Source organism: Bos indicus x Bos taurus, chromosome 16 (genome assembly GCF_003369695.1).
Source record: "Bos indicus x Bos taurus breed Angus x Brahman F1 hybrid chromosome 16, Bos_hybrid_MaternalHap_v2.0, whole genome shotgun sequence".
Lineage (NCBI taxonomy): Eukaryota > Metazoa > Chordata > Mammalia > Artiodactyla > Bovidae > Bos > Bos indicus x Bos taurus.
Genome location: NC_040091.1, coordinates 41,246,107 through 41,261,350, shown reverse-complemented (window position 1 = coordinate 41,261,350; position 15,244 = coordinate 41,246,107).

Here is a 15,244-nt window from a genome sequence, read left to right as displayed (position 1 = left end):
CTGGTTGCAGGGCACAGGCTCCAGGTACATGGGCTGCAGCAGTTCTGAAGTGGTGTGCTAGGTACACTACTTTCAGTGGTGCATGGGCTTAGTTGCGGCATGTGGAGTCTTCTGGGACCAGGGGTCAAACCTGTGTCTCCTCCACTGGCAGGCGGATTCCTACCCACTGTACCACCAGGGAGGTCCCCAGTTCTCTTTTTTATACCAGTTCCTGGCACATGGGAGGCTGGCAGTATATGTGCTCCTTGAACATATCAGGAGGCCACCATGGCTGCAAATGAGGACAGGAAGAAGGAATGAGGTCAGGGAGGCAGCGGGGGCCAGATGATGCAGAGTCAGAAGGTCATTTCAAGAACTTTGAATGAGACGGGAGCTGCTGGAGGGCTTTGGGCAGAGTTGGGCATGGTCTGATTTATAGTCTAGAAGGACAGTGTTGGACAGAGAGGTGGGGGTGGTGACAAAGAGCACCAGGCATGAGCTATATCAATCTAGAGTTCTTCAGGTACTTCTGCCTGATAGGGATAGAACAGGTCAGGAATAGGTCGGAAAGATCCCTTAGAGAGGGAAATGGCAACCCACTCCAGTATTCTTGCCTGGGAAATCTCATGGACAGAGAAGCCTGGTGAGCTACAGTCCATAGGATCACAAAATAGTCGGACATGACAGCATAACAACAGGTAGCTGTAGAAGTTCTAGTAGGGCACTGTAGATACGGAAACCTAGGAAACGTTGGAAGACCACTGTAAGTTAATGATCACTCAAGAAAGCTATTGGAAGGTAGTGGAATTGTAGCCTTGCTAAACTATAAAGTCATAAATAAAGGCACAAGATATTCCCCAGGCCATTGTGTGTGCGTGTGGTAAGTCGCTTCAGGTGTGTCTGACTCTTTGGGACCCCATCAACTATAACCCACCAGGCTCCTCTGTCCATGGGATTCTCCAGGCAAGAATACTAGAGTGGGTTGCCGTGCCCCTCCAGGGATCTTCCCTGACCCAGGGGTTGAACCCACATCTTTTATTTCTCCTGCATTGGCAGGCAGGTTCTTTACCACTAGCATCACCTGGGAAGCCCCAAGGCCATTAGGTGAAAGAAAAATGTCACCTCTTTTCTTTTGATTTAATAATCCTAAGAGATCAAGAAGAGATGGCAAGAATACATAGAACTGTACAAAAAAAGTCTTAATGACCTGGATAACCATGATGGTGTGGTCACTCGCCTAGAGCCAGACATCCTAGAGTATGAAGTCAAATGGGCCTTATGAAGCATCACTATGAACAAAGCTATTGGAAGTGATGGAATTCCAGCTGAGCTATTTAAAATCCTAAAAGATGATGCTGTGAAAGTGCTACACTCAATATGCCAGCAAATTTGGAAAACTCAGCAATGGCCACAGAACTGCAAAAGGTCAGTTTTCATTCCAATCCCAAAGAAGGGCAATGCTAAAGAATGCTCCAACTACCACACAATTGCACTCATCTCACATGCTAGCAAGTGCTCAAAATCCTTCAAGCTAGGCTTCAACAGTATGTGAACTGAAAACTTCCAGATGTTCAAAATGGATTTAGAAAAGGGAGAGGAACCAGAGATCAAGTTGCCAACATCTGTTGGATCACAGAAAAAGCAAGAGAATTTCAGCAAAACATCTGTTTCGTTGACTACGCTAAAGCCTTTGACTGTGTGGATCAAAACAAACTGGAAAATTCTTCAAGAGATGGGAATATCAAGCCACCTGACTCCTGCAAAACCTGTATGCAGGTCAAGAAGCAACAGCTAAACCTAGACAGCTTATTAAAAAGCAGAGACATCACTTTGCCACCAAAGGTCTGTATAGTCAAAGCTATGATTTTTCCAGCAGTCATGTACAGAAGTGAGAGTTGGACCATAAAGAGGGCTGAGTGCCTAAGAATTGATGCTTTCAAACTGTGGTTAAGAAGACTCTTGAGAGTCCCTTGGACAGCAAGGAGATTAAACCAGTCAATCCTGAAGGAAATAAACCCTGAATATTAATAAGGACTGATGCTGAAGCTCCAATACTTTGGCCACCTGATGCAAAGACCTGACTCATTGGAAAAGACTGATACTGGGAAAGATTGAAGGCAGGAGGAGAAGGGGATGACAGAGGATGAGATGGTTAGATAGCATCACAGACTCAATGGACTTGAATTTGAACAAACTCCAGGAAATAGTGAAAGCCAGGGAAGTCTGGCCTGCTGCAGTCAATGAGGTCAAAAAGAGTCAGACACAACAACTGAACAAAAAGAACAATCCCTAGTTTGACCTCAGGTCAGACACTCTCCTGACTGATAGGAAGGAGAAGCTCATGATGTAAGCCTCACATCTTCTGGAAGAAGGTCATCTTTTCCCTTCCCCTTTTCCTTTGACAATAAAATTGTAGTCTACTTAATCCTGGGGCAGAGTTCTGCCCCAGAACTCTGGGGCAGAGATGGCCCTCCTGCATCTCTTACAAGCATCCTATGTTAATAAATCTGCTTCTTGCCTATCACTTTGTCTCTTGCTGAATTCCTTCTGTGCTGAGAGACAAAGAATTCCTTCTGTGCTGAGCTTCATTAAGTCCTGAAACCAGGTGTGTGATCTTAGTTGGATGACTCTGGGTTTTGGCTGGGTTCAAGTCCCAATCTGAGGTGAATGGTTTCATGCCCACGGCAACTTGGTATTGGAGGCACCAAGGAAAACACCAGGCACTCAAGCACTGATGGACAGTGCTGGACTCATGCTGAGAAGAAGATGCATGATCAGCATCAGTAGTGGTCATCACTTTGCCAATAAAGGTCTGTATAGTCAAAGCTATGGTTTTTCCAGTAGTCATGTATGAATGTGAAAGTTGGACCATGAAGAAGACTGAGCACCAAAGAATTGATGCTTTTGAACTGCAGTGCTGGAGAAGACTCTTGAGAGTCACATGTCCAAGTCAATCCTAAAAGAAATCAGCTCTGAATATTCATTGGAAGGACTGATGCTGAAGCTGAAGCTCCAATACTTTGGTCACCTGATGTGAAGAGATGGCTCATTGGAAAAGACCTTGATGCTGGGAAAGGCTGGAGGAGAATGGGACGACAGAGGACAAGATGGTTGGATAGCATCACCAACTCAATGAACATGAATTTGAGCAAACTTCAGGAGATAGTGGAGGACAGAGGAGCCTGACATGCTGCAGTCCATAGGGTCCCAAAGAGTCGGACACGACTGAGTGACTGAACAACAACAAGTGGTGTGGGTCCCCTGGGACCAGCAGGTCTCTCCCGGCAGCTGATGGGCAGTTTGCTTGCTGGGCACTCTCATGTCACAGTGGAAGCATCTTATCCCCTCTTGGAGGAGGACAGATAGAGCAGTGGCGTTGGCTGGGTGCCATACGACAGACATGTTTAAATGGAACAGAAGAGCACACACTGGCCTGAAAGAGGGTAAGATATTCCCACACCAGGTGATGAGCTTGGCAAGGCTGTATGGGCTCTCCATCTCTCAGTGAGGAAGTGTCCCAGGCCAAGAAGTGTGGAAAGGCCATACCGCAGAGATTACCTCTCCCAACCTGGAAGCTCTGGGGTCTGTTCTAAAGGCAGAGCAGCAGGTTTCACTCATGGACTGGATACAGGAGAAAAAGAGAAAAGAGGATATCAACATGGCAAATTCTGGGGTTTAATCAGCTGGAGCTACCACTCACCAGGAGGAGGCAGGGAGGCCAGGTTCCGGGCAACGATGCCTAAAACTCGGCCCCTGTGCACCTGGGCCAAACTGAATCTCAGAGACAGAGTTTTGGGTGAAGTAGAAAAGAATAGGTTTATTGCTTTGCCAGTCAAAGGGGGACACATAGTTTTATGGGGCAGGAGTCTGCTGTATCCCCCTTTGCCTGCAAGGCAATAAGGCTGTTCTCTTCTATTTCACCCAAACCTCTCTCCTAGATTCGAGTAGGCCTTGGTGCCCAGAGGCCAACTTTTCGGCATCAACAAGGCCACGAGCTCAGTCTCCAGTGGATCATGCTTGAGGTAATGGGGCTTTCTAGCCAAACATTCTCACTACTGTGGTCTTTCTACTTTTTTTTTTTTTTTTTTGAGCACCTTGCAACTCATGTGATCTTAGTTCCCCAACTAGGGGTCGAACCACAGGCCCACAGCAGTGAAAGAGCTGAGTCTTAAGCACTGGATCCCACCCCTTCCCCACCCAGGGAATTCCCACTTATTGTTTTTAAAAAGCCAGTTTCTGTAGGGATTTGGAAAGAGACTATATATTTTTAACTTATTTATTTTTGACTGCACTGGGTCTTCGTTGCTGCACATGGGCTTTATCTAGTTGCAGGGAGCTGGGGCTACTCTTCATTGCAGTGTGCACGCTTCTCATTGCGGTGGCTTCTTTTGTTGCTGAGCACCGACTCTAGGGCGCACGCTCTGTAGTTGTGGCACACAGGCATAGATGTCCCACAGCATGTGGGATTTTCTTGAGCCAGAGACCAAACCCATGTACCCTGCATTGGCAGCCGGATTCTTAACCACGAGACCACCAGGGAAGCCTGAGAGTCGATATTTTAGTCTATAGTGTTATCTGACATTCTAGAAACTCAACCACAGGGAGCAAATTCCTCTTGCCTTTGGTTCCCTGCTGGCGAGAGCTAGAGTCACCTATCTTGTCTACAAATCTTCTATTTCTTGTCTTGACAAAACTGAGTCTTCCAGATTTAGGAACCAGAGAAACTTCCCTGGGAGGACTGGTGTCTTTTCCTATTGTCAAAACTGGACCAGAGCAGGAAATACCATCCCTCTTTTGCATCAGGCCCATCCTCAGAATCTCCAAACCAGCTCTGGAGCCAGTGAGTCTTTGTTTTAATCCCAACTGTTGCCTGTGACTGGTGCTGTAAGAGACTGGATGGTCCCTAGACTTCACTGAGCCTCAGTTAGATAAATGTGACATCTCAGTTAGATAAATGTGTGTTAATTTTTCAGAGGGAGAGATGACCAGTGTAGGAAGGGAAGTTTTTCTCAATCCTCCCCAGGTCTCTGGATAGGTCTGAAAATTAAACTGACAGAGATTATTAATTTTTTTGGCTTGCAGGATCTTAGTTCCCCAACCTGGAATCGAACGCACATTCTTGGCAAAGAAAGCTCAGAGTCCTAACCACTGGACCACCAGAGAATTTCCTAAACTGGTAGAGATTAACAGGAGAAAAGCGTATAAGCTTTTTCGAAGTTTTATGTGTGCAAGAGAATGGAGACCCAAAGAAGTGGCTGGAGTAGGAAGCTTTTAGACAGAGAAACAAGAAATTTGTGAAGCATTAACAAGACAAAGGTTTGGGAGCCTGGGGTTGTAAATAGAAAAGAAGTAACTACAAAGATGAAGGTTTAACAACCGATAAGGGTTTAACAGATAAGGGTTTGTTTATACAGATTTCTTGATCAGAAATCCCCTGTCTCTGGTGATAAATGTCTTCTTTTCTCCTGAAACAGCAAGGGTACCTTGCATGCGAGTGTCTCATGACCTGTTTCAGGGAAGAAGAGCAGGAGGGTTGGGAAAAGATCAGAGGGACTTTCCTTCTGCTGTTTTCTCAAAAACTCCTGTAGCTTAAAATCCCCTTGAAATTAAAAGATGTTTGCTCCTTAGAAGGAAAACTACAACAAATCTAGACAGCGTATTAAAAAGCAGAGACATCACTTTGCTGACAAAGGTCTGTCTAGTCAAAGCTATGGTTTTTCCAGCAGTCATGTACAGATGTGAGAGTTGGACCATAAAGAAGGCTGAGCATCAAAGAATTGATGCTTTCGAATTGTGGTGCTGGAGAAGATTCCTGAGCGTCTCTTGGACAGCAAGGAGATTAAACCAGTCAATCCTAAAGGCAATCAGCCCTGAATATTTACTGGAAGGACTGATGCTGAAGCTAAAGCTCCAATACTTTGGCCTCCTGATGGGAAAAGCTGACTACTGGAAAAGACCTGATGCTGGAAAAGATTGAAGGCAAAAGGAGAAGGGGGCAACAGAGGATGAGATAGTTAGATAGCATCATTGACTCAATGGACATGAATCTGAGCAAACTCCAGAAGACAGTGAGGGACAGGAGCCTAGAGTGCTGCAGTCCATGGGGTTGCAGACTTAGTGACTGAACAACAGCAAAGCTTAAAATATTCTATCTGCCAAGGTGCCATATTTGGGGATAGCATGTCCTGAACCCCATCACCAGTCTGACCACCCATTTATCTATCCATTTGTTATTAACTCCATAAACATTTATTGAGTGCATTCTACAAATTTTCAAAAAATTGAAAAAACTGTCAGGAAACAGAGGTCAACAGGTTTTATAAAACATTACTGTTGTTCAGTCACCCAGTGGTGTCCAACTCTTTGCAACCCCATGGACTGCAGCACACCAGGCCTCCTTGTCCCTCACCATCTCCTGGAGTTTGCCTAAGTTCATGTTCCTTGCATCGCTAATGCTGTCTGGCCATCTCATCCTCTGATGCCCTCTTCTCCTTCTGCCCTCAATCTTTTCCAGTATCAGGGACTCTTCCAGTGAGTCATCTGTGTGCATCAGATGACCAAAATACTTCAGCTTCAGCATCAGTCCTTCCAGTGAATATTCAGGGTTGATCTCCCTTCAGATGACTGGTTTGATTTCCTTGCTGTTGAAGGGACTTTCAGGAGTCTTCTCCAGCATCACAGTTCAAAGGCATCAATTCTTTGGCATTCTGCCTTCTTTGCGGTCCAGCTCTCACAACCATATGTGACCACTGGGAAGACCATAGCCTTGATGATATGGACCTTTGTCTGGCAGAGTAATGTCTCTGCATTTCAACACACTGCCTAGATTTGTCATCACTTTCCTGCCAAGAAGCAATCATCTGCTGATTTCATGGCTGCAGTCATCATCCACAGTGATTTTGGAGCCCAAGAAGAGGCGCCTATCTTGATTCTGGCTTATAGCTCATCCAGCCTGGTATTTCTCATGATGTGCTCAGCGTATAGGTTAAACAAACAGGATGACAGCTGACAACCCTCTCATATTCCTTTCTCGATCTTGAACCAATCAGTTGTTCCATACAGGGTTCTAACTGTTGCTTCTTGACCTGCATACAGGTTTCTCAGGAGACAGGTAAGATGGTCTGGTATTCCCATCTTTCTAAGAGCTTTCTACAGTTTGTCATGGTCCACACAGTCAAAAGCTTTAGTGTAGTCAATGAAACAAAGATAGATGTTTTTCTGAAATTCCCTTGCTTTCTCTATAATCCAGTGAATGTTAGCAATTTGACCTCTAGTTCCTCTTCCTTTTCTAAACCAGCTTGGACATTTGGAAGTTCTTGGTTTGCATAACGCTGAAGCCTAGCATCCAAGATTTTAAGCATGACCTTACTAGCATGGGAGATGAGTGCAACTGTCAAATGGTTAGCACATTCTCTGATACTTTCTCTTTTGGGAATTAGTATGAGGACTGACCTTTTCCAGTCCTGTGGTCACTGCTGGGTCTTCCAGATTTGCTGACATAGTGAATGCAAAACCTTGATGGCATCCTCCTTTAGGGATGTGAATAGTTCTGCTGGAATTTTCATCAAATCCACTAGCTTTATTAACAGCAGTGCTTCTTAAGGCCCACTTGACTTCACACTCCAGAATGTCTGGCTCTGGGTGACTAAAATATTATATCAGAGATCTAAACTCAGAATCATAGATTTGAACTTGAAGAGAGCTTACAGCTCCCCTAACCAATTTGAAAGTCTCTTTTATTTCAAATGCTTTGTTCAAAAGAAATCGTATCTAGTATATGGAATGGAGCTAGTCTGACAAAGCACATCCCAAGCTCCCATCACCAGTGCCACACTAAGGTAGGACCTCTGAGCACAATATGAAAACTGGCCCCCTGGATCCTCCTTGTTCCACAACTGGGGACACAGCCCAGGAAGAGGAGACTCAGACAAGAGCACATGGAAACCTCTTGATTTTAGAGTCAGATTGTGACTGTGCAAAATGGGATGTCAGGTAGAATTTTATAGGGAAGAAATAGGGAATTTCTCTGGTGGTCCAGGGGCTTTGCTGGTGGCTTAGATGATAAAGTATCTGCCTGCAGTGAGGGAGACCTGGGGTCCATCCCTGGGTCAGGAAGATACCCTGGAGAAGGGAATGGCAACCCAATCCAGTATTCTTGCCTAGAGAATTCCATGGACAGAGGAGCCTGGCAGGCTATACAGTCCATAGAGTCTGCATGGAGTTGCTTGGACATGACTGAGCAACTAACACCTTCACTGATGGTCCAGCATTTAAGACTCTGGGTTCCCAATTCAGGGGGCATGTTTTCAATCCCTGAGGAAAAAAGATCTCAAATGAAATGCTGCATGCCATGGCCAAATAAAAAACTGGAAAGAGATATAACTTCTATCTATGAAAAACAAAGTGATTGAAGTTAAAAATTCAGTGGATAGGTTAATTCATAGAAGAGATTCAACAGAGGAAAGAATCAGTGGCCTTGAAGATTAGAGGTGAAGGATGCAGCAAAAACAGGCAGAAAACAGGAGAAGTTAAACAAAAGACAAAGTCAGAAGGTCCAATAAAAATATTGTCAGAGTTTCTGAGGGAGACAGTATGAGAGAGAGGTAACATCCAAAGAAACACTAGTGGGGAGTTTTCCAAAATGGAAAGACACCAAACCCAAGATCCAGGGAGCCAAACAATCTCCAAACAGAATTAATAAAAGGAAATCCACGTTTATCAACATAATGGAACTTTGTTCACTCACTGATGTATCTTCAGCACCAAGAATAGTGCTGGCTCTCAGTAAGTCCTTTATAAAAGTTATGGAATGGGGGCTTCACTGGTGGTCCAGTGGTTAAGACTCTATCTTGCAATGCGAGGACACCGGTTTGATTCCTGGTCCGGGAACATCCCACATGCTGCCAGGGCAACTAAGCTCATGCACCACAACTACTAAGCTGGCGCCCTAGAGTCCATGAGCTGCAACAAGAGAGTAGCTCTGCTCATGCAACCAGAGAAAGCCTGTGCGCAGCAACAAAGACCCAGGGCAGCCAGTTAAAAAAAAAAAAGTTATGGAATGAAGGGATGAATGAAAACAGCAGGACGTCAAGAACAAACATTAAGATGCCAAAAGCAGTTAGATAGATATTGTCCTAAAAAGGAATGACAAGCATCAACTTAAAAAAAACGCACAGACTAATGGTGGAAAATTATGTTTTATTTGGTGGACAAAACTGAGGACTTAAGCCAGGGACACAGCCTCTCAGAAAGCTCTGGGAAACAGCTCCAAAGAGGTAAGTAATGGGGAAGCCAAGGTATATAGGAGTTTTTGCAACAAAAACCAGCTAATCGGAACATCAAAAGGTTACTGTTAATTAAAGAAAACCAGACATTTCAGGTAGATGCATGCAGCAATTTTCTAGGTATGCAAAGATGCAAAAGTCTGGGCTCTTTGACGTCATTCCTTTGATATGCATCTCAGTTACTTGGGGCCAGTATCCCGTGCTTTCTCATTCTGAGTGTCCTCAGGGGGCACCTCAGGGGCCACTGTTATGTGGTGGCTTGACAACTGCAGCATCCATTGCTTACTCATGTGGCAGCAACATTTTTTCTTTCATAAAATTATACTGTCAGCTGATGTCTAGTGAGGTATGTCAGGATGAAATGCATATTCAGAGGAACGCCAGTGGAGATGATCACCAATAGACATTCCCTACAGAAGTGTCTGAAGAGCCTTTTTGTGGAAGAAGGAAATTTTTCCATAAGGAAGATCTGACACCCATGAAGGAAATATTAATAGTAAACATGTGGCTTAGTGTTCAAGACAATAATACTATATGTCAGGAGGACCGGAGCAGGGACAGTGTTACCAAGTCCATTTGGGGGTCTGAAGGGAAGGTAAATACTGGATTAACTTTAGACTTTGTTAAATAAATACACATATTAAAATGTTTTGGAGGACCACTGAAAGAAAAAAAATAAAATGTGTAATTTCCAAAACAGTGGTGGGGAAAAATATGAGGAAAAACGAAACCTTGATAGATTATAAAAAAGACAAGAAAGGGAGCTCCCCTGGTGGTCCAGTGGCTAAGATTCCTTGCTCCCAATGCAGGGGGGCCAGATTCGAATCCTGGTCAGGGAACTAGAGGCCACATGCTGCATCTAAGAGTTCAAATGCCGCAGCCAAAATCCTGCATACCTCAAGGAAGATCCAAGATCCCACGTAGGCAACCAAGACCCAGTACAGCCAAATAAATAACTAAAAATTTACAAATAAATTAAAAAGGCAAGAAAGAAAAAAACCCATGAAATGTGACCACTAGCAAGCACCAAATAAGATGGTTTATATAAATATAGTCATACATTTGTAAACGACTTTTTAAAAAATTCCAGCCACATTGTGTTTTAAGAACCATGACTAAAATATACAGACACAGAAAGCCTGAAAGTAAATGGATGAAAAAGTTAAACCAGGCAAAGAAGGACCAAAACAGAGCTGGTAAATATAATTACCAGATTGATTTGACTTTAAGGCAAAAAGTATTACTAGAGATAAAACAGGACTTGAAATAATAACCACACTCTCCAAGAAATGCTTTAATTTAAAGGCTCTTTAGAGTACATCATGAGAAACACTGGGCTGGAAGAAGCACAAGCTGGAATCAAGATTGCTGGGAGAAATATCAATAACCTCAGATATGCAGATGACACCACCCTTATGGCAGAAAGTGAAGAGGAACTAAAAAGCCTCTTGATGAAAGTGAAAGTGGAGAGTGAAAAAGTTGGCTTAAAGCTCAACATTCAGAAAACTAAGATCATGGCATCTGGTCCCATCATTTCATGGGAAATAGATGGGAAAACAGTGGAAACAGTGTCAGACTTTATTTTTTTGGGCTCCAAAATCACTGCAGATGCTGATTTCAGCCATGTAATTAAAAGACGCTTACTCCTTGGAAGGAAAGTTATGACCAACCTAGATAGCATATTCAAAAGCAGAGACATTACTTTGCCAACAAAGGTCCGTCTAGTCAAGGCTATGGTTTTACCAGTGGCCATGTATGGATGTGAGAGTTGGACTGTGAAGAAAGCTGAGTGCCGAAGAATTGATGCTTTTTGAACTGTGGTGCTGGAGAAGACTCTTGAGAGTCCCTTGGATTGCAAGGAGATAACCAGTCCATCCTAAAGGAGATCAGTCCTGGGTGTTCATTGGAAGGACTGATGCTGAAGCTGAAACTCCAATACTTTGGCCACCTCATACGAAGAGTTGACTCATTGGAAAAGACCCTGATGCTGGGAGGGATTGGGGGAAGGAGGAGAAGGGGACGACAGAGGATGAGATGGCTGGATGGCATCACGGACTCGATGGACGTGAGTCTGAGTGAACTCCGGGAGTTGGTGATGGACAGGGAGGCCTAGCCTGCTGCGATTCATGGGGTCGCAAAGAGTCGGACACGACTGAGCGACTGAACTGAACTGAACTGAAAGGCTCTTTGGCATCACCTTGCTAAACAGCTAACTCTCACATCAAACCCGTGAAACAGTCGAGTAAATCTCATCACTCCTCTTTTACAGATGAGGAATGAGCCTGCGGTTCAGAGAAGTTAGAGACTTGCCTAAGGTCAGACAGCAGCGGAATCAATATTGATCACAAGTCTTCTGACTCCCGCTCCGTGCTCTCCGTGTTTACAAAAGAGAAAATGGGAAACAGCAGGGCAGGGCTAGGTGAGGAACAGCACATAGGCAAAGAGGCTTGGCAGGAAGAAAATGCCTGGAAAAAAGTAAGACTGCGCCGAATCTGGGCCGACACACCGCGGAGGGGAGTGGGTAGAGTGGATTCCAGCCAGTTTTGAAGGGATCCAAAGCTTTGTGCAAGAAGTTTGCACAAACCCACCTACCTTGCCAGTACCCTATCGCGGAGGACCGTCCCTTCTAGCGCCCTCGAGCCCGCGCACGCGCAGACACCCGCCGTCGGACTCCTACGCAGGCACCGCGTGCACCCTCCACAGGCAGCAGCTGAACGCTGGGCAGGCGCGCTCTCTGACGTCTCCCAACACCCATCCCACTTACCTGGGTCGTTAGCCGTCCGGCCTGAGACCCGCCTTCCGTGAAGGTGGACAGAAGGTGAAGGTGGACCAGAGGAAGACAGACACGCGGGAGGGCAGGTCCAGGAAGTCAGGAAAACAGTTCTGGTAGGAAGAGAAGAGATGCTCTGATCACCTTAATCGGCCAAGGACGGAGTGCCTGTGGGGTAGGGGGCAGACAGGGTCGGGTATGAGGAGAAGGTAGATGGGCAGGTGAGTCCAGGCACGGGACCAGGGGAGTTGGAGGTAGGAAAGGATATTGTGGATTGAGCTGTCTCAACTCTCCTTTTAAAAGAGGTAGGGGTCGAGGTGGTCCTGGTTAGAAGTATGCACTGTGGAGTTGGACCCCCCGCATAGCCCTTCTGCAGCTGCTGATCTACTTTAACCTTTGGGCTGGGCAGGCTTTAAACTCACATCGAAAACAAGGAACTACTTCTTAGGGCTGCAGAGCAGATTAAATGACAGGAAGCATCCTAAAGGCTACATGATGCTGAGTACCAGCCAGTCACTCCTTTAACACAATGTACAGGCCCCTGCTATGTGCCAGATACTGTTTATTCTATGTGCTGTGAATACAGCAGGAGAAGAGACAGTGGCTTCAGTCCACTGAAGGGAGAAGAGCAATTTCTTCAGTCTGTTAGGTGGAGAAAAGTCATAGAGAAAAATCAGGCAGGGTGAAAAGAGGGAGTAGGGAGGGTACTGTGGAAAGGGGCGGGGGAGTGGTCAGGGAAGGGCTCCCTGTGAAGTCTGAGCAAGATTTGAAAGAATGAGGGAGGGTGGGAGGGAGGGAGATAGTTCTGAGCAGAAGGGACAGCAAGTGCAAAGGCCCTGAGGTGGGAACATGCACAGCATTTTGGAAGAACATGGAGGAGGCTGATGTGTTCAGAGCAGAGAGAACAAGGGTAGGGAGTGGGGGTTGGGGGAGGTGGGGTAAGCTAAGGGTGGGGAGCAGATAGCGTAGGGCAGGGGTCAGAGAGTAAACATATGCAGCCATAGACAAGCATAACCAAAGAGTGGGATTGTGTTCCATCGTCACTTTGTACATAAAAAACAAGGTCCCTGAGGTAGGGCTTCAAAGCCTTGGTTGAGGACTGAGTAGGTTGGGGAAACTTTGGCAGTCTTTGAGTTGAGTCAGGGCACACTTGGATCTCAGTGTTCACAGGTCACTCTGCCCTCCATGGGAAGGAGGCTCTTGGGTGTGGGGACAAGGGCAGAAGTGGGGAGACAAGTTAGGAGGCAAGAAGAGAGGGTGACTTGACCCAGGGAGGTGAGGATGGAGGCGGGGAGCAGTGGCAGATTCTGAGTGTCTTTGAAAGGTAGGACAGATGGGGTTAGCTGATGGATTGCATGTGAGGTGAGGGAGTAAGGAGTCAGGATGTCCCGATGGAGCCGTCCTTCTGGAAGAAGAGCGGGGTGGGAGTCTGGGTGAGAAATGTCTGAGGCTAAGGTCACCTGGGGTTACGAGCATCAGGGGAGTGGGAGTGGGGGCTGGGATTGAACATGGAGAGGAGGAGGAACCAGCAGAAGAGAATGGAAAACAGGCAGGAGGGAGGGAGGAAAACTGAGAGGGGCAACCTGGAGTCAGGGAGACAGGGACTCTGAGGAGACTGAGTAACAGTGTCCTGCCTTCAGAAAACAGAGGGCTGGGAATTCCCTGGTGGTCTGGTGGCTAGAATTCCACACTTTGACTGGGTTTGATGCTCCTTGGAAGGAAAGCTATGACAAACCTCGACAGCATATTAAAAAGCAGAGACATTACTTTGTCAACAAAGGTCCATATAGTTAAAGCAATGGTTTTTTCAGTAGTCATGTAAAGATATGAGAGTTGGGCCATTAAAAAAGTAGAGCACCAAAGAATTGATGCCTTCAAACTGTGGTGTTGGAGAAGATTCTTGAGAGTTCCTTGGACAGCAAGGAGATCCAACCAGTCAATCCTAAAGGAAATCAGTCCTGATATTCATTGGAAGGACTGATGCTGAAGCTGAAACTCCAATACTTTGGCCTCCTGATGTGAAGAACTGACTCATTGGAAAAGACCCTGATGTTGGGAAAGATTGAAGGCAGGAGGAGAAGGGGACAACAGAGGATGAGATGACATCACTGACTTGATAGACATGAGTTTGAGCAAGCTCTGGGAGTTGGTGATGGACAGGGAAGCCTGGCATGCTGCAGTACATGGGGTTGCAAAGAGTCGGACATTACTTAGCGACTAAACAACAGGAAGCTAAGATCCTGCAAGCTGGGGGCTGAGAACCGGCCAGGGGTGTAGCATCCCAGAGGTCACCTAGAGGAAAGGATCTTTGGGGTGAGAGGAGCCTGAGTGCAGTGAGGTCAGCAGAGGTGAAGGTGGGGAAGGAATTGGGATTTGGGGGTGATGAGAAGGGAAGACATGGCCTGGGTCCTTCCTGGAGGCTCAAAAGGAGAATGTTGTTGTTGTTTGGTGTTTTTGTTTTTAAAGATGGAAAAAAATAACCACCGTTTAAGTGCTGATGGGAATGAATCAGTCAAGAAAGGGGAAGTGTTGATGGTGGGGGAAGTGACTTAAGGAGCGGGGACAAGGCCCTGACACACCATAGCCTGTGTCCTGCACCCCAGCTCTGTGTCCTGGTGGGGGTGGGGGGCTGAATCAGCTGTGGGGCTATAGGGATCGAAGGTGCTCTTTCTGAGTCACAGGATGGGACCTCAGAGGCCAGTGGTGGCCCCAGGTGCTGGCTTTGGGCAGGGCAGACAGGATGGCCTCTGGAGCACAGAGGAGGGTCAGGCTGGGGGTGGGACCACACAGGATGGCGGAGGGGCTGGGAGAGACTATGGATACAAAGGTGACAAGTGGGGACACTTAACAGCATTTCTCTTTATACATATATATTTATTTATTTTTGTTTATTTATTGGTTGGCTGCACTGTGTCTTAGTTGCAGCACGCGGGACCTTTAATTGCAGCTTTTGTTGTTGTTCAGCCACCAAGTCATGTCTGTCACTTTGTGACCCCATGGATTGTATCATGCCAGCTTCCTCTGTCCTCCACTATCCCCTGGCGTTTACTCAAAATTCATGTCCATTGAGTCGGTGATGCCACCCAACCATCTCATCCTCTGCTCATCCTCACTCAATCCAACCTTTCATTCTCCTTTGCCTTCAATCTTTCCCAGCATCCAGACCTTCAGGTGGGATCTAGTTCCCTGACCAGGGACAGAACCCAGGCCC